The sequence below is a fragment of the Rhinopithecus roxellana genome, chromosome 9, assembly GCF_007565055.1.
Source record: "Rhinopithecus roxellana isolate Shanxi Qingling chromosome 9, ASM756505v1, whole genome shotgun sequence".
Classification (NCBI taxonomy): domain Eukaryota; kingdom Metazoa; phylum Chordata; class Mammalia; order Primates; family Cercopithecidae; genus Rhinopithecus; species Rhinopithecus roxellana.
In genome coordinates this window covers 65,470,042-65,492,073 of record NC_044557.1, presented here as the reverse complement: position 1 = coordinate 65,492,073, position 22,032 = coordinate 65,470,042, and the positions used below count along the sequence as shown (strand labels likewise).

The window sequence follows — 22,032 nt, the reverse complement described above, 5'->3', positions numbered from 1 at the left end:
GTCACACAATGCATGTTCATGGTGAACCCGGTGCTAAACCATTAGTGGATGATCTGCTTCCAGGTCAGGCCTTCTTATGTAGCAGGGCAGCCCCCTCACAGTGATCTGTTGAAAATCAGCCCTAGACACAAGGTTTGTAGAGAACAAAAACAAAGAAAAGAATTTTTTTTTAAAAAAAGAAAATAACAAAGGAAAAAACTAGGACGGTGAAGTACGCACACAAATTATTACTTTTAATCAACTTCTCACATCCATTTCTACAAGGACATTGGTTTGTGTTTTACGGAATTTTTGTCTTGATCTAGGGGGAGGATGCTTTTGGAGTTGAGGAACTTCAGTTTAAATCTCAGCTCTATCAATGAATGAATTCAGATGAGTTGCTCATCTCCTTGATGAGCAGGTATCTCTTCGAGCTTCCATTTCTTCTTCTGTATCATGATATTTTATATTATTCTAAAGGAATCACTCAGATATTTCCATTTGAAGTGCTTGGTGCATTATAGATCTTCCCTAGATAATAGTTAGATAGTAGTAGTACCTTCCATAGAGCTAATTCTACTAATAACCAGCTCAGAGTCCAATGGACTGTTTTTGGGTCTTAACTCCTTGAATTTTCTTGTCCATTTTTTACTTTTATAAAATCCTGCTTTACTTGTGAGACAGTATGATAAGGTAGTTCTTCTCTTTAGCCAACCATTCTTTTCTAATTTCTGTTCTACTTGAACTCTCCTCTTCCTTCTCTAACTCTGATCATTCCTTGGTCTTTTTCCTATTTATCTACATTATTGTTCTAACAGCTTTCATTGCTCTACCTTAATGACTAACAGATGTATAGTACCTGAGAACCATTTCTGTATTTCTACATAGAATCCTTTTGTCGTGGAATCAACCTAATGCCCATTAATAGAAGAATGGATAAAGAAAATGTGGTACATATACATCATGGAATACTATGCAGCCATAAAAAGAACGAGATCCAGGTCCTTTGCAGGGACATAGATGGAGCCAGAGGTTATTATCCTTAAACCAACACAGGAATAGAAAACCAAATACTGCATGTTCTCACTTATAAGTGGGAGCCAAATGATGGGAACAAATGGACACAAAGAGACAAACAACAGACACTGGTGCCTACCACAGGGCCGAGGGCGAGGGGAGGGGAGGGATAGGAACATAAAAAATAAATATGGGTACTAGGCTTAGTACCTGGGTGATGAAATAATCTGTACATCAAACTCTTGTGACATGAGTTTACTATATAACAGACCTGCACATGTACCCCTGAATGTAAAATAACAGTTAAAAAAAAGAATCTTTTCAATTTAAACTCAATGTCTTCAACACTAAGCGAATCATCATTTCTCAACCAGACACTCCTCATCATTATCTGTTCCCAGTCACTTAAGGCCAAACCTTATGTACTGTTTTAATAATATCCAGACTCTGAAGCCAGACTGCCTGGGTTCAAATCTTGGCTGCACCACTCATTAGCTGTGTTACCCTGGATTACTTAATTAACCTTTCTGTGTATCGGTTTCTTCACCTATAAAATGGAGACGTATCCCAATGTAGACAGAATAATGGTATTCACTTCCTACTGTTTTTGTCAGAATTAAATAGACTGACACACTATAAAAGCAGCATACATGCTATTATTCTTTCTCTTTATCCCTTACATGAAGTCAATCACCATATTTATGATTACAGCTTCAGTCTTATCTCTTCATGCCTTCAACTTTCCCCTCTTTGATCCATATTGAAGGCTAATGAGATAATCTTCACAGAACGTGATTTTTCAGAGTGTACTATGACTCTTTACTGCCTATAACATCAAGTCCAAAATCCTCCGTCTGACATTTAAGGGCTTCTACTATCTGGTCCCAACCTACTTTTCAAAATGTACTTCCTTGTACTTATTTGATATAAGGAATTAAGCCATTTTCTCTGCAGCTTCCTAAAGATGCCCATTCTTACTTCTATCCCTTTGCTCAGACTGTTTCCCTGCCTGAAATTCCCTCCCTGTTTCTCTGTCTAAATTGTGCTCTTATCAAAATCCAGCTGCAACATCCCATCCTCCAAAAAATTTTCCAGGATTTTCCCTATTTTAGTCTTTCAGGGCCTCCCTTTGCTAAAAACTTTCACGGCCTATGTGTTATTTATTACAAAATCTACCATTTAATTTGTATCATGCAAAGATGATTGACTATGAAAAGAAAACTGTCACTGAAGGCCAGGTGCAGTGGCTCACACCTGTAATCCCAGCACTTTGGGAGGCTGAGGCGGGTGGATCACCTGAGGTCGGGAGTTCAAGACCAGCCTGGTCAACATGGCGAAACCCTATCTCAACTGAAAATACAAAAAATTAGCCAGGCATGGTGGTGCACACCTGTAATTCCAGCTACCTGGGAGGCTGAGGCAGGAAAATCACTTGAACCTGGGAGGCGGAGGCTGCAGTGAGCCAAGATCGAGCCACTGCACTACAGCCTGGGCAACAGAGTGAGACTCCGTCTCAAAAAAAAAAAAAAAAAAAGAAAGAAAAGAAAAGAAAGAAAAAGAAAAAAGAAAACTGTCACTGAACTGTCGGATCCAGCAACACCACCAAAACAGTGGCATTTTGAATCATCAAATAAAAAACCCAGCAGTTCCCATGCACAGTCACTGACCTTTGTCCTGCCTTGGATTCACAACAGCCTGGCTTCACCCTGGGATCTGGAAAACCTTCTTCTCTAGCTTAGCCTTTGGCTTTCTTCTAGAAGCAGCAAACTCTACCTCATCCCCAAGTGCATTCACACACACACACACACACACACACACACACACACACACCTCCCTGAGTAAATTAACACACATACACACCCAGACTGGCTCTAGGCACTTACGTCTAAAGTGTGTCAGATTGTTTGTAGAAAGTGTTAACACACACAAAGGTTAACTAAGTTGTCCAGGGTAACATAGCTACAAAATACATCCAGAATCTGACCACAGGAGATGGTCGTAGAGTCAAATCCCTGTCACACAGAACTTAACTAGCCTTATCACATAGAACAAGTGATTCAACCCGTCTGGATCTCAGCTTTCTCATTTGTGAAAAAGCTGATAAATTAAATTAGAGAAATGCATGTAATGCACCTAGCAGAGCACTAGACACAGAGTAGTGGCCTCTAATTGGGCCATGATGAGGATTAGAGAAGAGCAAGATAAATAATGTAGGAAAGCCAAACATTTGCTCTTAAATCACCACCACAAGACACTTTAAATCCTTGTCTGCCCTCAGCCTTTCCTGTCTCTGTTGGTGAAAACTCTACCCTTCTAGTTGCAATACTTGGAGTCATACTTGATTCCTCATTTTCTTACATCCACTTCATTAGAAAATCCCAGTGGGTCTGCTTTCAAAACATATCCAGAATCTGACCACTTCTCACTACCTCCACTGCTAGCACCCCGGTCCAAACCACCATCATCTTGCACTTGGATTATTGCATTGTCTCTGTGGTAGCCAGCCTCCCATATGGCCCTTATTGATCCTTGACTTCTAGAATTCACACACTTGCAAGTCTTCTCCTACATTGGACCAAGGTTGGTCTGTATGACCAATAGCACATAACAGAAGTGATAGTATATCACTACAGAGCTAGACAATAAAACTCTGCAGCTTCCATCTTTGTAAGTCTCTCCCCCACTCCCACCCCATCCCCTTGTGCTAGCAAACTACCATATTGTGTCATATTTTGGCAAGGAACTGAAGCCTTGACAGCTGGTGAGGAACTAAGGGCTGCCCACAACCAGATGAGTGAGCCTAGTAGACTCTCCAGTCTGAGTCAAGTTTTGAATCAATTATGAATCCAAATGACAACTTGACTGCCACCTTTTGAGACCCTGAGCCAGAACCTCACAGCTAAGCTGGTCCCAGATTCCTCAGAAAGTACATGAGATCATGAATGTATGCTAGTTTAGCTGCTAAATTTTGAGATAGTATGTTACACAGGAATAGAAAATGAATACAGTTTCCTAATAGGTTTCCCTGCTTTTATGATTACCCCCTGCCTCCTTTCCAGTCTATTCTCAACTAAACAGCATCTAGAGAAATCCCACTGAAACAGAAATCACATCATGCCCTCTCATGCTCAATTCTGTAATGACTCCCCATTTCCTTTAGAATAGAAGTGATGGTTGTTACAATGACCTACCGGGTCCCCCAGGATCATGGGTCCCTTACTTCTACAGTCTATTCTCCTGATACTCTTCTTCTCACTCATTCTCATCTTGCTGCACTGGTCCCACCTTAAAGTCTTGACTTCAGCTGTTTCATCTTCCCAGAACATTCTTCCCCCAAATACCTAAGGCTAGCTCTCTCATCTCCTTTAAGCTTTTGTCCAAATCTCACCTTAATGAGACTTAACCTGACTACCCTATTTAATGCAGCAATCTGCCTCCATCCATGTTGGAATTTCCAATTCCTTTAAAACTTTCTATCTCCTTTACCCAGCTCTCTACTCTTTCTTTTTTCCATAACAGCCATCACCTCCTTAAACGCAACGTAACTTAGTTTTTTATTATGGTCAGTGTTCCTTGTCTGTCTACCTCTGCTAGAACCTAAGCTCCAAGGGACTAGGGTTGTTTTGTTCATAAATATATCACAAGCACCTTGAACAGCGTCTGCCACATACTTGGTAGTCAATTAACATCTGTTGAATGAATGAATAAAAGCTCCATTGCCATTGAGGAATTGAAGTAAAAGTTGTGCGTTAAAATATTAATGAGAGAATGGGAGGAGCTGCATTCTTCATGTTTTCATAAAATCAATTCACAGCATATTTGTAAAGTTGGTTGTGAGCTATAAAGTGCTATGCTTTTGATTTTAGGAAGCATAATTATAAATGTAATTTAATAAGCATCGATCCAGTTTGAACTTTCTCCTCCCTCTTAATTCTCCCCTTCAAATTAAAAAAAAAAAAAAATGTGGGGATTCATTCTTCTATTCTCCTTAAATGCGAGCTAGGAAACCAAGGATATTTACATTCAGACCTGAGGCAACTGGAGGGGAAAGCTAAACTTCAATCAGCAAAAGCATGATATTAAGAATTCCTTTCTTCTACCTGTTGTCCATCATTCCCAACACTGACTTGACTTAGGGGCAAAAAAAATTTCTATCCACTACCCCTTCCTTAGAAGTAGTGAAACATTTATATAATTTCTAGGATTTCATGTTATGTACTCTGTCTCAACTGTCCTCTCCCCCACCTCTTTCTCTTTATCTCTCTCTCTGTCACACACACACACACACACACACACGCACACATACACACACACAAAAGCATAGCCTTTATCTTGAGAGCACATGAATTCTACTCTCTCTCTCTTTTTTTTTTTTTTTTTTTTTTTGAGTCAGAGTCTCGCTCTCTCCCCCAGGCTGGAGTGCAGTGGCGCCATTTCGGCTCACTACAACCTCCATCTCCCAGATTCAAGCAATTCTCCTGCCTCAGCCCCCAAGTAGCTGGGATTGTAGGCATGAGCCACTACGCCCAGCAAATTTTTGTGTTTTTAGTAGGGACAGGGTTTCATCACGTTGGTCAGGCTGGTCTCAAACTCCTGACCTCGTGATCCGCCCGCCTCGGCCTCCCAAAGTGCTGGGATTACAGGCATGAGCCACCGCGCCCAGCCGAATTCTACTCTCTAAATAGTTAATATTCTGAGTCTTGAGCACTTGAGATTGGTCTCATTTTCTTGTAGCTGATTCACTACGGCTGATTACTGACTTATGTAATCACTTCAGCTTCCCAGCCAAAAAATGACCATATTCAGACCAAAAATGAAAGAGCAAAGCTTCAAAATCTGATACTTACTTTTTTATTTTGGAATATTGGTCTTTTTCCCATTAACAGAATAAGACTTTCAAATGGAAATTAATGAACCAATTTTCCTACCCAGGATTAATGTCACAATTTAAATGCCAAAAATGATTGTTTGACTACTAGTTGCTTTCATGCTCCTTTTAGTGCTTGCTAGAGGCAAATCATAAGAGAGAACGGATACTTTCCATTTTGAAAAAGAGTTAAAATTTATTTGGAAGACTCTATGCTCAGAGCTTGTCCTTGATGACTCTAACTTTTTGCCCTTGACGTAACCTGTCTAAGATTCCTGGGAAATGAAATGAATCCATAAGCCCAGGACAATATTGATAAGCTTCACGTTAAAGATGGCTATGCTAGGGAAAGAGAAGATTCGATTAATTCAGTGAAAATATTATAATGCCCTCCACCACATAAAGTGCATAGTTTTTAAAAACAGTAAACTGTAAAACAAAATTGATGTCCATTGAAATTAAGATGGTTTCGTTTTAGATACTGATTGCAAAATATACTGATCTACTGCTTGAAGCATGGTCTCTCTCTCTCTCTCTCTTTCTCTCTCTCTCTCTCTCTCTCTCCTGCCCCCTCTCAGAAGCCCCAGCTTTGTAGTGCCCTAAGCATGCTATTAGTTCACCTATGAAGTAAAAGGATTAGAAATAAAACCAAAGAGCTACAGGAAAGGTAACCCACTGAGTTCTAGAAACAATGAGAAGGATATCACCATAGAAAGTGAAAGGAAGAGGACAAGAAAGAATTTTAAAAATGGAGAGAATTTGTAGAGATAGCAACTTATGAAATGACTAAAATTGGTTAGTGTGTGGTGTGTGTGTGTGAGAGAGAGTAAATCAAAATCTAAAACTTTAGCAATGATTATAGGTGAATTTTTATTTGCTCCTTTCTACTTTTTGACTTTTCAAGTAATCTTCAATAATAACGTCATACTACTTATTGTGCATCTACTATATGCCAGCTAATGTTCTAAGACCCTTACATGGGTTAACTCATGTATTCCTTATATTAATAATAACTTTAGAGTCAGATATGGACATCATCCCCTTCATACAGATGAGTAAATTGAGAATACAGTGTTAAGTAACTTGCCCAGGTTCAGGTAGCAGTCAGCATTAGATCAGCATTGCCTCCAAGTGCCTGAGTTCTTTTTCTTTTTTTTTTTTTTTTTTTTTTTGAGATAGGGGGTCTTGCTCTGTCCTCCAGGCTAGAAGGCTAGAGGAGCGCAGTAGTACGATCATGGCTCACTGGAGCCTGAACCTCCCAGGCTCAAGTGATCCTTCCACCTCAGCCTCCAGAGTGGTCCATCATGCCTGACTAATTTTTTTTATTTTTGTAGAGACAAGGTCTCCCTACATTGCCCAGGCTGGTCTTGGACTTCTGAGCTCAAGTGATCCACCTGCTTCAGCATTCCAAAGTGCTGGGATTACAGGTGTGAGCCACCACGCACAACCTCAGAGCCTGAGTTCTTATGCATCCTTCTCTATTTCCTACTCTTGACCATGCTCTATTTTCACAATTAGAAAAAAAGTTAGCTGAAAAGGGAAAACTCATAAACAAACAGGATACAAAAGACCAATATAACAGGGGATATGTCCAAATTCAGAGTAATAGAGAAATTATGCAAAAGGGGAGTTTGTAAGCTCTCTGAAGAAAGACAACATTTTTACATTATTTGTAGAATTCCAAGGTCCTGGAACATTCTAGAAAGTACATATCAGGCAGGCAGGCAACACATATTTATTGAATGAATTGAAACGGGTGATGGGTAGCAAGTCCTAATTTATCTTTAGTATAATATAACTAGAGGTCATCTATTTTTAAATGTCCTGCAGAAAAATGATAGCAAGTGATTCATATAACAGAAATATAGATTAAAGAACTGTGAAATAAGGGAAATATTACATTTAAGAGCAAACGAAAATATGATTTTTAAAGGAAAGACTTATAACCAAATTAGCTTTGAAAATTAAAGTCAGTTTTTCTGAGGATATTACAGCAATTGAATCTCTAGCAGTAAGAGAGAAAGCACAAAAGCACTTTACAAGCCTGCAGAACCAATTTCCATTTAAACACTATTTCATGGGTTTACCTCTAATGTTTACAGACAATATGAAAAAGAAATTTTAATGCAATTCTAGGAGATAGAAAGCAGAAGAGATTGGAATAAAGGAGAAGCCAGAGTTGAGAAGGCTGCACCCCACCTTTGGTGCAAGAAGCGTTAATGTGTGCTTGAGGACTGTTTTTCTCTCTAAGCTTGGAAAACTCAAGTCTTCAGTGCCGATGGCCAAGCCAGTTCCTGTACAGTGTGCCCAGTGGAACTAACTACAACATTAATTGGCTTCTTAAATACAGAGGAGTCCGCCTTTGGGGTTCCTAATGCCAGAGAGAGAAATAACATGGTAAAACACCTAGAGCAACTTCAAACTGCCACAAATGGAAACAGACAAAAAATATGAGCTTAACGCAACAGAAAAGTTATCTCATGTGTCTAACCCCCAGCTTGCCCTGCTGAGCTTCACTTGTATACATACAAAGGACCCCCGGGCATCCTCAGAGCCTGTGACCAGACCTTCCATCAAGAGAGCAGCCCACCTCAGGAAGAGTGAGCTCCACTCTGCTAACAGCCTCCTGCCCAGGCTAAAAAGTCTTCAGTCTAACTCTTCATTTTTAATATGAGAACTAAGAATAACCATACATTTAAGGAAACCTTACATGAGTAAAAGAGAAGCCCCAAGATGAGCAAAAAAGGTTATTTATGAGGAAAATAATTAATGTTGGATACAGAAAATAAAGTTAAAAGGAAGATACTTGAGAGGTAATGGGTAGGGGCCTACTAGAGTGAGGGGTAACAAGATGGCGACCAAGACGATGGCGCACCGTAAGCGAAAGATTGCTGAACTAAAGCACGAATATCTTGCTCGTGGTTTGCAAACCACGGAAATGAAACAAGATGCCATCAAAAGGCTCCAGGCCTTTATTTATTTATTTATTTATTCATTTATTTATTTATTTATTTATAGAGGGAGTCTCACTCTGTTGCCCAGGCTGGAGTGCAGTGGTTCAATTTTGGCTCACCACAACCTCCACCTCCTGGGTTCAAACACTTCTCCTGCCTCAGCCTCCCGAGTAGCTGGGGCTACAAGCACATGCCACCATGCCCGCCTAATTTTTGCATTTTTAGTAGAGATGGGGCTTCACTATGTTGGCCAGGCTCGTCTCAAACTCCTGACCTCATGATCCGCCCGCCTTGGCCTCCCAAAGTGCTGGCTCCAGGCATATCTTTTAGGTCATGCTGAAGAAGAAGAAAATGAGGATGTACTGGGAGATGAAACAGAGGAAGAAAAACAAAGCCCCATAGAAATCCCTGTCAAAGAGGAAGAACTCCCTGAAAAAACTGTTGATGTGGAAGCAGAAAAGAAAGTGGTAAAAATTACATCTGAAATACCACAGGCAGAGAGAATGCAGAAGAGGGCTGAATGAGTGCATGTACCTGGGAGCTTGTAAAGTAAGAAAACTGCCCGGGCAGCTGGGTTTGGGACTTCTCCAGTTCCAACAAAAGGTCTGTCGTCTGACAACAAACCTATAATGAACCTGGATAAGCTAAAGGAAAGAGCTCAAAGATTTGGTTTGAATGGCTCTTCAATCTCCAGAAAGTCTGAAGATGATGAGAAACTGAAAAGGAGGAAGGAGCGATTTGGGATTATTACCGGTTCAGCTGGAACCAGAAGGAACCACAGATGATACAGAGGCAAAGAACAGGAACAGAGCCGCGCTGTGAGATTGCCTGCTGAAAAGTTCCTGCTGCTTTCTGCTCTCCAGTGGTTTCCATTTCTCTGATTCTTCTCGGTCACAAATATACCTAAATGCACAGTCACGTACCTACCTCCTGCCTTGCAATGAGGGCACATGTACCCCAGGTACATCTGGGAACTCTAGCAGCAATTTGACTTATTGCTGTTCCAACTTTAAGGCTGTCGTGTTTTTGTTTTTGATTTTTTGCTTGTTAGTTAAAAAAACAAAAAAAAATCTGAAAACAGACGGGGGTAAGAAGAAGCTACTGAACCTACAACAGAAGCAGAGGCTACTAGAAAACAAAAACCACAAAACAAGTTACATGATTTTTAAAATAAAAATAAAAGTTTGTATGAAGACTGAATAGGAAAGACAGCACAAAATGAATTAATAAACTGAGCAATCAAAGCATTGCCCAGTTTTTAAACAAACAAAAAAATCATAAGACAAAGTTAAAAGGTATGCCGGATGATTACAGGTATAAAGTTCAATTAACAAGAGTTACAGAAGAAAGCAATGAAGAGGATGAAAGGGAAGACACAAATACACAAAAGAAGACTAGACTAGGCCGGGCGCGGTGGCTCAAGCCTGTAATCCCAGCACTTTGGGAGGCCGAGACGGGCGGATCACGAGGTCAGGAGATCGAGACCATCCTGGCTAACACGGTGAAACCTCGTCTCTACTAAAAATACAAAAACCTAGCCGGGCGAGGTGGCGGGCGCCTGTAGTCCCAGCTACTCGGGAGGCTGAGACAGGAGAATGGCATAAACCCGGGAAGCGGAGCTTGCAGTGAGCTGAGATCCGGCCACTGCACTCCAGCCCGGGCGACAGAGCAAGACTCCGTCTCAAAAAAAAAAAAAAAAAAAAAAAGAAGACTAGACTAGACTAGAATAATGTCTTACAGCTGAAAAAAAAAACTTGAGTATTGGAAAGTCACCAAAGTGTTGGAAAGAATAATGAAAAAGTGGCACTTCTGTTCACATCTTGGTGAAATTTTTGGGTTGAAGATTAAATTTTAAAATGCTACAAATACTGGGAAAAAACTTAAGTAACATTCAGCAGAACAGAACAAGAAACTGCCAGCCAATAAACTTCTCATCCACATCACTAAGTGCTGCTGGACAAGAGAAAAGGGATTTGAACATGAAAGTCTAAACACAGCAAAAGATCAATTAAGTGTGATGGCAAAGTAAAATACCTGTCTAGTCGTGAAAGGATTAAAAAACGATTCCACTCATGTATGTGTCCCTTTTGAAAAATTTATCCCTTGAGCCAAAATAAAGAAAGATATGCATGGATAAGGAAGAAAATTGATACAGCCATCAGAGAATATCAAATAAGTCAGTAAAATATTAATTGTAACTGATTTCTGATCACGGAAATGAAATGTATGCCACTAAGAAAGAATTTTTAAAGATAATATGAACCTAAAATGAAACACCTGAGAGGTGATAGGAGAAGAGTTGTTTAAAAGGTGTATTGGGCCCAGCACAGTGGCTTATAGCTATAATTCCAGTGCTTTGGGAGGCCAAGGTGAGAGGATTGCTTGAGGCCAGGAGTTTGAGACCAGCCTGGGCAACATAGCAAGACTGTGTCTCTACAAAAGAAATTTTTTAATGTAATAATGAGATAAAATAAAAAGTATGTTGATTTTGCTTTGTACGTAAGAAGAGTAATCGATAATGCTTAATTCCTGATATTGATAGAAAAGATAAGTTTATGCTTATTAAAAGTTCAAGGGTAACAATTACTAGGATAAAGATAAGATATAGAAATTAAAGAGCAACAATTTCCATAGTATGGTGTGCAGACACCTAGAGAAATCCCTTAGATACTTTCAAGGGTCTATGAGTTTAAAATTATTTCCCTAATAATACTGAGATATATGTGCCTTATTCCCTCTGTTGACATTTGTAGTAATGGTACAAAACTAACATTGGGAAAAGTTCAAGCTTCTTATATGAATAAAGACAGTAGCATTACACTATACTTGAGGTGTTATATTTTTATCGTCACATACTCAAAAACAAAACAAGCAAACAAACAAGCAAATACATGCAGTTTCACTTGAGAATGTCCTTCATGAAGCAGTGTAGAATATTAATTGTATTAATCTCAAACTTTGGATACCAACCTTTTTAATATTCTGTGTGACAAAGCAGGAGGTACATGTAAAGCACTTTGACTGCATACTGAAATACAGTGATTGCCTCAAGGAAAAGCACTCGTGCAATGCTTTGAATAGGAGTTGAAACTAGCTGCTTTTTTCAAGGGATTCCATTTTTACCTGAAAGAATGACATATTGACAAACTACGTGTTCAGACTTGAGTGTTTGACTGATGTCTTCTCAAAAACCAAGTGAGAGTCTATCACTTCACAGAAAACAACTGACAGTATTTGTTGCCAGTGGTAAAATTTGAGCTTTCAAGCAAAAAAAAAAAGAGAGAGAAAGAAGAAAATTTTTGGAAACTTGCATTCGCCACTACTGATAACTTTCTAGTACTTTATTTTCTGATGAGGTTAATGGATATAATTTTTTGCTAATGCATCATGAAGCACATTAACGTTTGGAAAAATCTGAATAACTCAGTCAATCAATATTTCCAAATGCCAATGCGTGATGTTATAGAATCACACACAAGTATAAGGTCTATTCAAAGTGCAAGACAGGCCTACAGATTTTAATGTAACAGAGAAAGTTCAGTGTATAATTTCAGTTTCCACATTGCAATTAACCTTTAAAAACTACCACTTTTGAATTTTGGTGAAGTATCAAAGAATATCCAGTTATATGAAAATATATTTTCCTTTTCCAACTATCAGTGTGAAGCAGGATTCTCTAACCAAAATAACATTTTGTAATAGATTGAATGAAGAGGCAGATGTGAGAATCCAGCAGTCATCTGCTAAGCCAGGCATTAAAGAAAGTGGCAAAAATGTAAAATAACACTACTCTTTCTCATTAAATTCATATGTTTTACAAATTTTAGCCCAGGCGCGGTGGCTCACACCTATAATCCCAGCACTTTGGGAGGCCGAGGCAGGCGGATCACCTGAGGTTAGGAGTTGGAGACCAGCCTCAACATGGAGAAACCCCATCTCTACTAAAAATACAAAATTAGCCAGGCGTGGTGGTGCATGCCTGCAATCCCAGCTATTTGGGAGGCTGAGGCAGAAGAATTGCTTGAACCTGGGAGGCGGAGGTTGCGGTGAGCCAAGATCATACCATTGCACTCCAACCTGGGCAACAAGAGTGAAACTTCACCTCAAAAAAAAAAAAAAGAAAAAAGAAAATTTTAGTTTAGGTTTTATTTTTTTGAAATAGAGTCTTGCTCTCTTGCCCAGCTGCAGTGCAGTGGCATGATCTCAGCTCACTGTAAGCTCCACCTCCTGGGTTCAACCCATTCTGCCTCAGCCTCCCAGGTAGCTGGGACTACAGACGTGTGCCACCACCCCCAGCTAATTTTTGGTAATTTTTGTAGAGATGGGATTTTACCATGTTGGCCAAGCTGATCTCAAACTCCTGACCTCAAGTGATCCACCCGCCTTGGCCTCCCAAGGTGCTGGGATTACAGGCATGAGCCACCACAACTGACCAGTTATGTTTCATTTCAAAAATGTTATTTCAAGCTGGGTGTGGCGGTACACACCTGGAATCCCAGCTACTTGGGAGGCTGAGGCATGAAGATGGCTCGAGTCCAGGAATTCAAGATCAGCCTGGGCAATATATCAAGATCTCATCTCAAAAAGAAAAAAAGCCGGGCGCAGTGGCTCAAGCCTGTAATCCCAGCACTTTGGGAGGCCAAGACGGGCGGATCACGAGGTCAGGAGATCGAGACCATCCTGGCTAACACAGTGAAACCCCGTCTCTACTAAAAAAATACAAAAAACTAGCTGAGCGAGGTGGCGGGCGCCTGTAGTTCCAGCTACTTGGGAGGCTGAGGCAGGAGAATGGCGTAAACCTGGGAGGCGGAGCTTGCAGTGAGCTGAGATGCAGCCACTGCACTCCAGCCTGGGCGACAGAGCAAGACTCCGTCTCAACAAAAAAAAAAGAAAAAAAAAGATTAAAAAGCATAATAATAAAATAAAACATTATGTTAATATGCTTTATAACTATCATATGGCTTACAATTATTTTAATTGAGGCATAAGTATTTTTTAAAATTTACTATCTTTAATTTTTCATATGATATACATCAGTAGATATAACCCACACAAATACAAGCTCTTCTGGGACTTCAATAATTTAAGAGTATTAAAGGGATTCTGAGAACAAAAATTTGAGAAGCACTGCTCTAGAAAATAACCAGAGAAAAATAATGAAAAAAGATAGCCGGGCACGGTGGCTCACGCCTGTAATTCCAGCACTTTGGGAGGCCGAGGTGGGCAGATCACCTGAGGTCAGGAGTTCGAGATCAGCCTGACCAACATGGTGAAACCCCGTCTCTGCTAAAAATACAAAATTTGCCAGGCATGGTGATGCATGCCTGTAATCCCAGCTACTCAGGAGGCTGAGGCAGGAGAATCCCTTGAACCTGGGAGGCAGAGGTTGCGGTGAGCCGAGATCACACTAGTGTGCTCCAGCCTGGGCAACAAGAGCAAAACTCCATCTCAAAAAAAAAAAGAATTATTGACCAATGCAACAAAAATAAACAAAAATAAAAATAATGATATGGCATAGAAAAAATAAGACACTATATATCAGTAATTGTAATATGTGAAAATGGGTTAACCCTACCTTTAAAAGATAAATACTTTCAAACTGGATTTTTTTTTTAAAGCCAGTATTATCTTTTAAGTACCCATGAGACATAAGAAAACTGACCTAATATCAGGCCACCAAGCAAGACTCTACCCATTTCAAAGAACTCTTATCATACAAACCAAATTCTCTGACCACAACATAGTGAAATTGTAAACAGCAAAGAAGATGAAATTGAAAGACTATATGTTTTGAAATTATAATATAGTTTTCTAAATATTCACAAGTCAAAGAACAGCCCTTAAAGGAAGTTTTTAAAAGTAGAACTCCATGATAAAATACTGTATGTTGTGGAATATAGATAAATCAGCACTTAGAGGCAAATTTCATACTTTAACTGCTTATGTTAGATGGGAATAAGGCTAAAAAGTTAAAGAGCTAAGCATACAACATGTTAGAAAAAAAATAAAAGAATTCACTTAAGAACTTAGAAAGATGGATGTAATAAAGATAAAACAAATTAACGAAGTAAAGACTTGACAGAAAGGACAATTTAAGATGAAAGTTGGTTCTTTGAAATGGCAAAGAAAACTAATAAACTGGCAAAGATAATCAAATATTAGAAAAGAAAAGGAAGACAATTTTAGATGCAACAATTCTCTTTTCAAAAAAGAGAATTTTGTGAATCCCTGTATGTTAATAAACTTGAAAACAGACAAAATGGGAACATTTCTAGAAAAATATAAACAATCGAAAGTGATTCAATTATTTGGAAAGAGAAAAACAGTATTTTTCAGTGCAGAAACCTGGCAGCTACTACCTTAACCAAGTGATGAAGGTACACCCTGAGAGGGGCACATCTTGAAGAGAAAACATCAGACAAACCCAAATGGTGGGGCATTCTATTAAGCACCTGGTGACTGATGACTGTGGTAGCAACTGCATTAAAACAAACCAGTAAGTATATGAGTCAAAACAAATAAGGCTATGAACCAGAAGAAAACAAAAACAAGTAACTTTTGGAGGTGGGACTGTGAGTGATTTGTCTTTATTTAGTAGTTTTAAAGATAGATAGATAGATAGATAGATAGATAGATAGATAGATAGATAGAGCTTATGCAACTGAATATAAATGGAAGAGAAGGCTGGGCCAGTGGCTCACACCTGTAATTCTAACACTTTGAGAGGCCGAGGTGGGAGGATCATTTGAGCCCAGGAATTCAAGACTAACCAGACAACATGGCAAAAACCCATCTTTACAAATAATAATTTAAAAAATTAGCCAGACATGGTGGTGCATGCTTGTAGTCCCAGCTACTTGGGAGGCTGAGGTGGGAGGATCACTTGAGGCCTGGAAATTGAGGCTGCAGTGAGCTGTGATTGTGCCACCACACTCCAGCCTGGGTGAAAGAGTGAAACCCCCAACCCCCGTTTAAAAAAAAAAAAAAAAAAAAAAAAAAAAAAAAAAAACCTTTTCAGGGGATATAGAAATATTGGACTGAAGAAACAAGCTGGGATGGGTGGGGGGGTGGGGAACTAATAAGTTTGGGTGTTTCCTCTCCATAGCATCCAGCATTCTTGATTTCCTCTCCTCTGCTTCATACATAAAAGCATAGTCACAGTCATCTTTATGCAGTTCCTTTCTCTAAGTCATGAGGTTACTATTGTGTACCTTTCTCTCTTCACCTGTATGGGAAAAAAAAATCCCCTTTCATTCCTTGTAAGAATAATAGATTTTGGCTGGGCGCGGTGGCTTAAGTCTCTAATCCCAGCACTTTGGGGGGTCGAGGTGGGTAGATCACTTGAGGCCAGGAGTTTGAGACCAGCCTGGCAATGTGGTGAAACCCATCTCTACTAAAAATAAAAAAATAAAAAGATTAGCGGGGCGTGGTGGCAGGTGCCTGTAATCCCAGCTACTCAGGAGGCTGAGATATGAGAATCACTTGAACTGGGGAGGCGGAGATTGCAGTGAGCAGAGATGGCGCCACTGCACTCCAGCCTGGGTGACAGAGCAAGATTCCATCTTAAAAAAAAAGAAAAAATAGAAACAAAGAATAATAAATTTCTACTTTGTGGTCCCAGTCAGTCTGTGACCAGAAGGACTATTTAAAAGAGAAATTAAAGTAAAAAAATAGCAAGTTATATTTCATGCAACTTCAATTCCAAAACAACTCAGATATAGATTTTTTTTATATATATATACTTAGATATAGATGTTATATATATATATTATATATCTCTCTATATATATAAACATACTTATATTTGTAAGGCTTGGCAATGACCTGAGGTACTCGTTTTTGTGTTTATAAATAGACCTGTAACACACAAGTGCTGAAAAGAAATCTTCATGATCATCCACTCCAAACTTCTCATTTTACAAATAGGCAAACTGAGGTCCAGAGAGATTATACCATTTCCCTGGGATTACGCAGTTATTTATGTTAACATTGAAATAATTCAAGGACAAATTGCTGGAGGACACAAATCCACAGGGGATTGGTTCCAGGCCCACAGATGCTCAAGTGTCTTGTATAAAATGGCCTGGTATTTTAGGTATATAACCCATGCACATCCTACTATATACTTTAGATCACCTCTAGATTATTTATAATACCTAATACTATGTAAATGCTAGGAAAATAGTTGTTATATTATTCTATTTTCATTTGTATTGTTTTTTATTGTTATTATTTTTATTTTTTTTCCATCTTTGAAATACAGTTAGTTAGACCCACAGTTTTGGAACCTTGGATATGAAGAACCAACTGCATACTGTTGGCTAATCATTCGTGCTTTGCAAACACATAAGCACTCTTCCATGAGAACAAAGCTAAAATCATAAACAGCTTCCTGCCAAAGTTTTCTTCCTCCATTCACACCCCCTGCCCTAAATTTCCCACTCAGTTCATTGAACAAACCTTTATTGAGTTCCTGCTGTACTACAGGCTCTGAGCTAGGTGCAGGAGGCAGTGTTGACCAAGCCAGACACAGTCTCTCCTATTAAGGAGGATTTCATCTATGAATTAATTAGTTCATGTAAGCTTACTACCAGCTTTCTCTAAAAGCTAACAAAAAATTACATTTTGAGAACTTTTTTTTTTTTTTTTTTTTTTTTTTTGAGAAGGAGTCTCGCTCTGTCACCCAGGCTGGAGTGCAGTGGCCAGATCTCAGCTCACTGCAAACTCCGCCTCCCGGGTTTACGCCATTCTCCTGCCTCAGCCTCCCGAGTAGCTGGGACTACAGGCGCCCGCCACCTCGCCCGGCTAGTTTTTTGTATTTTTTTAGTAGAGACGGGGTTTCACCGTGTTAGCCAGGATGGTCTCGATCTCCTGACCTCGTGATCCGCCCGTCTCGGCCTCCCAAAGTGCTGGGATTACAGGCTTGAGCCACCGCGCCCGGCCGAGAACTTTTTTTAATAATCGGCCCTAATCCCTAGGTATATAAGTCCAAGTATAAAGATGTAATTAAAAAATCATATCATGGAAGGTATGTCTTGTTAAATAATGGAAGCACTGCTACTTAAAAACAATGAAAGTTAAGACCACATCCATTCGACAGGTCTTAACTGAGCACCTACTGTGAGCTGGTACTGCTTTGAGTACTGGGATATAGCAATGAAAAAGACGAACCCAGTCTCTGCCCGGGTGAAGCTCTGACAGAAGACTATAGAATTGCAGATGTGACAAGTGTTAATGAAGAAAAGTACAGGGTGCTGCAAGAGAAAATGTCATGGGGACCATGTGGTAGCCAGGAGAACCTCACAACACCTCTAACCACAGAAAGCATCAAGGGCCAAGGCTCCTGTTGCCCGTTGCTGAAATCTATCATCGCATTTGTGTGGAGGCCACACTTCACCGTGGGCTGCTTCCAGCCAGCGATCATGCGCAGTAAGACTACCAAAGCAGGAGCATTCTTGGGGAACAGGGACTCCTGTGATGGCTGGCTCTGACTCAAAGACCTTCAGCCTCACCCCATGGCCTTGCTGCATCTTCTTTAGACTGCACAGCAGGCCTGGCAACTTCTGTTCAACATTCCCTCCCTCTCTCCTTCACTCCAGGTCAGACTCACATTGTTGTCTGACAGTTCCCCCGCTATGACAGCTCCCTCCTTATTTTTTTCTCGCAGGTGGTTCCCCTAATACAAGTATTGCATGTGTAATCCTATCTTAGATTATTCATCTTGAAGAACTCAGACTGATGGAGGATCTAATTTAGATTGAGATGGGGCTGCTTAGGATGGGGTTACTGTGAAAGTATTCAAACACAAATTGAGACTTGCAGAAGGAGGAGGAATTTCTCAAGGAAAAGAGGAAGGAATGTCATTACAGGAACAGCATGTGCAAAGTCCCTGAGGCAGGTTGGAACTTCTCCCAGTCGAAGAACTAAATGAAGGGCAGCATAGCTGGACGATAATGTTTCAAGAAGGAAGAGGGCAGTGTCTGATGAAACTTAAGAGATAATCAGAGGCCAGATTATGCCAGGATTTATAATTCACTTTTAGGATTTTACATTTTGTATGCTAAGTGCACAGGGTATTTATGTGAGGTCTTTAGGAAGGGAACATCTTGATCAAACTCTTTTCTGTTCAATCCATACACAGGGTGATCTTTTGAAAACACAAGATGTTCCCTTGTGACCTTTAAAAGATCACCCTGTCTGCTGCGTGGGATTGAACAGAAAAGAGGTTGTAGGAGACCAACAAGGCAGTTACTGAAATGGCCCAGGAAGGATAAACTAAGGATTACTTTCTGCATAATGAGAAAAATCACCTTTATAAGGTCTTCCTTAAGATTCTGTAGCTCTTTTCTTTATTTCAAGGCAGTCAATATTTCCTGCCATTTTCTTTATTCAGATACTGTCTTAAATTTTACATCTTTGTGCAAGTGGGCATTATGTCTCACTCAATTTGTAACCTCATATACTATGTGAATCAGTCTATAATCTCCAAAATTGTGTAACAGAGATATTCTATGGGAAAAATGTTGGCCTCCACCTCTGTCTTTAAAGCTAAGAGAATAGATTAGAAACTTACTTTACAGGCGTTCCACAAGAGAGTAATGGGAAAGTCTGTATAAAATCCATACAAAATATGTTGCTTACACAAGATGTCCCTTCTAGAAAAGGAGATAGGGCAAATAAATTGGCTTTCTGAAAAGTTTGATCTAAAATTAAAATGGTGGAAATAATAAAAGCCAATTAAACTTTGGTTTGCCTGATTAAAATTTAGATGGGCTTCTAAGGGAACTATTAGGAAAATAAGAACTAATTATCTGTTTTTCAATAGTTAGACAATAATCAGAAGCACTCAAGTCCTCTAGTCCTGGATCTGTGCTTGGATTTTAAAATATTCTCATTTTTAAATTGATAATTAGCAGTGAATAGAGGGGGGAAAAGCCTTTTTATCTGTATATGCATATGTTACGTGAATATACATACACATATACATATATCTTCATATATACATACATATGTGTGTTTGCAATACACTTAGGGTTAGGGTGGGGTGTGTGTTATGTGGATGAAGGTCATTTGTGTGTTAGCTTATTTAAATTAAACCTTTACCTGAGACGATTTAAATAAATTCTGGACAATTTTTTTTTTGTTGTTTCATATGCAATCATACAAAAAAAAAAAAAAAGCTGAGCATGGTGGCACACCTGTAACCCCAGCTTCTCTGGAGTGAGGCAGGAGGATTGCTTAAACCCAAGATTCTGAGGCTGCAGTGAGCTGTGATCACACCACTGGACTCCAGCCTGGGCAACAGAGCAAGATCCTTTAAAAAAGAAATCAAGTAATAAGTGATGAATATTTAATCTGATCTTGGATTTGGGAACAGTTATGTAAACATAAAAACAGTGGAAGAATCAATGAAGGGCCAAGTACAGTGGCTCACACCTGTAATTCCAGCACTTTTGGGAAGCCAAGGCGGGAGGATTACTTGAGGCCTGGAGTTCAAGATCAGCCTGGGTGACATAGCAAGACCCTGTCTCTTAAAATTAAATAAAAAAAAAATCATTGAAGAAAAAGTGATAACTTTAACTACAAAACTTGAAACACCTAAAAATGAGTAGAGATTTCCAGTGAAAGGCATCAGAGTAAGGCTGCATTATAAACCCACTCTCCCATAAAACCTAATAAAACTGGACAGAAAGTGTGTGTGTGTGTGTGTGTGTGTGTGTGTGTGTGTGTGTGTGCAGACATCTCAAAAATTTACCAACTGCACAGCCCCACACCATACATTCCAACAGATGAGGCCAGTGGGGGAAATGGAAGATTTTCTTACCAATGTGCCTCACAAACAGCAGCACCGGAGACAGAAGTTAAATCAACAAATTACTTAGAGTGCTTGCTAATATCCTCCCAATATGGACAGAAGCCCAGAGGAGTAGACCACACCTTAGAACACTCTTTGAGATGTCATTACCTACACTTTCAGACTTTAGCGGAGATGGAAAGAACTTGGGGGTCTTTCTAGTACGGGAGAAAAGAGAAGCAGCACAGAACGATCTCAAACATACAGAGCTAATTCATTGGCTAGGAGTGAATCGTTCTGTTGAAAGGACATTGATCAGTGCATAGAAAGAAAACATGTGGCATGGGTGATGAGCAGAGAGGCAATGGTAAAAATAACTGAAGACCAGGCACCTGCAGAATCGTTGTATTATATTCTTGTAACCAAACACACCAGGAGAAGTCAAGTGGAGTTCCTCCAAGTGAGGAGGTGATCCTACATGGGTACCACTCCTGGTACCCTGGAAATGGTTCCCCTTCTCTATACTAGGGATTTTATTTATTTTTTCCTTTCTTTGAGACAGAGTCTCACTCTGCTGCCCAGGCCGGAGTGCAGTGGCACAATCACTGCTCACTGCAGCCTCGATCTCCAGGTCCCAAGTGATTCTCCTACCTCAGCCTCCCAAGTAGCTGGGATTACAGGTGCATGCACTGCCACGCCCAGCTAATTTTTTGCTATTTTTGTAGAAACGGGGTTTCGCCATGTTGACCAGGCTGGATTAATGATTTTCTAATAGGGAAAGTCACAAGGAGGTGGAGGATATCATCATTAGAGGCAGGGAAGTATGTGACATGGGGGGAGATTCACAGAAGGGTTCAGGAAAAGGCTGCTATACTGTTGATGAAGTGTCAGATCAGGAGGGTGAGCCATGTTACAGTAGAGAAGAGTGTGTGGAGCCTGAAAACTCTAGAACTTCTAGAACCCTGCAGTTACATGGGCTCTCCTGCTGGCCATGTGATGTAGTGGGAATAAGCAGGGTGCTGGTGAGCTGTCTCTTCTACCTGGTGTCACTGCTGCATGAAAATGTGGAGTTCTCTCTCTCAGGTTCACTCATATCAAGCAGGTGCTAGCCAAGCAAGCCTGTTAGAAAGTCAGGTAGGGCCGCAAGAAGCATAAAGCCTTAAAGCTTTCTAGGAACTATAGCTGCTTAGTTACAACGTCTGTGATGCTTGCATCAAATGACTGCAAATGGACATGAAAGTCTGAAGAAAAAAACAAAGGTCAGTGTTCTACTTTTTATATTGTCTGATGCTCTATGAAAGCCTCATCTTGTCTGCATTGTCTCTGAGGAAAGCGAGAATGTTTTTAACCACAGACTCCCCAACAACTGTTAGAATATTGCCCAAGGAAAGTGTCCTGCAGAGCTGAATCAAATACAAAAT

General features: G+C 39.9%; 1 protein-coding gene and 1 pseudogene across 4 annotated transcripts in view; one reads left to right on the top strand and one right to left on the bottom strand.

Annotated features, from left to right (window-relative positions):
* GRHL2 (grainyhead like transcription factor 2) overlaps window positions 1-22,032 on the bottom strand; it is a 191,880-nt gene that overhangs the window by 143,295 nt on the left and 26,553 nt on the right. The window lies entirely within an intron of this gene.
* On the top strand, window positions 8,715-9,639 carry LOC115899708 (annotated as a pseudogene).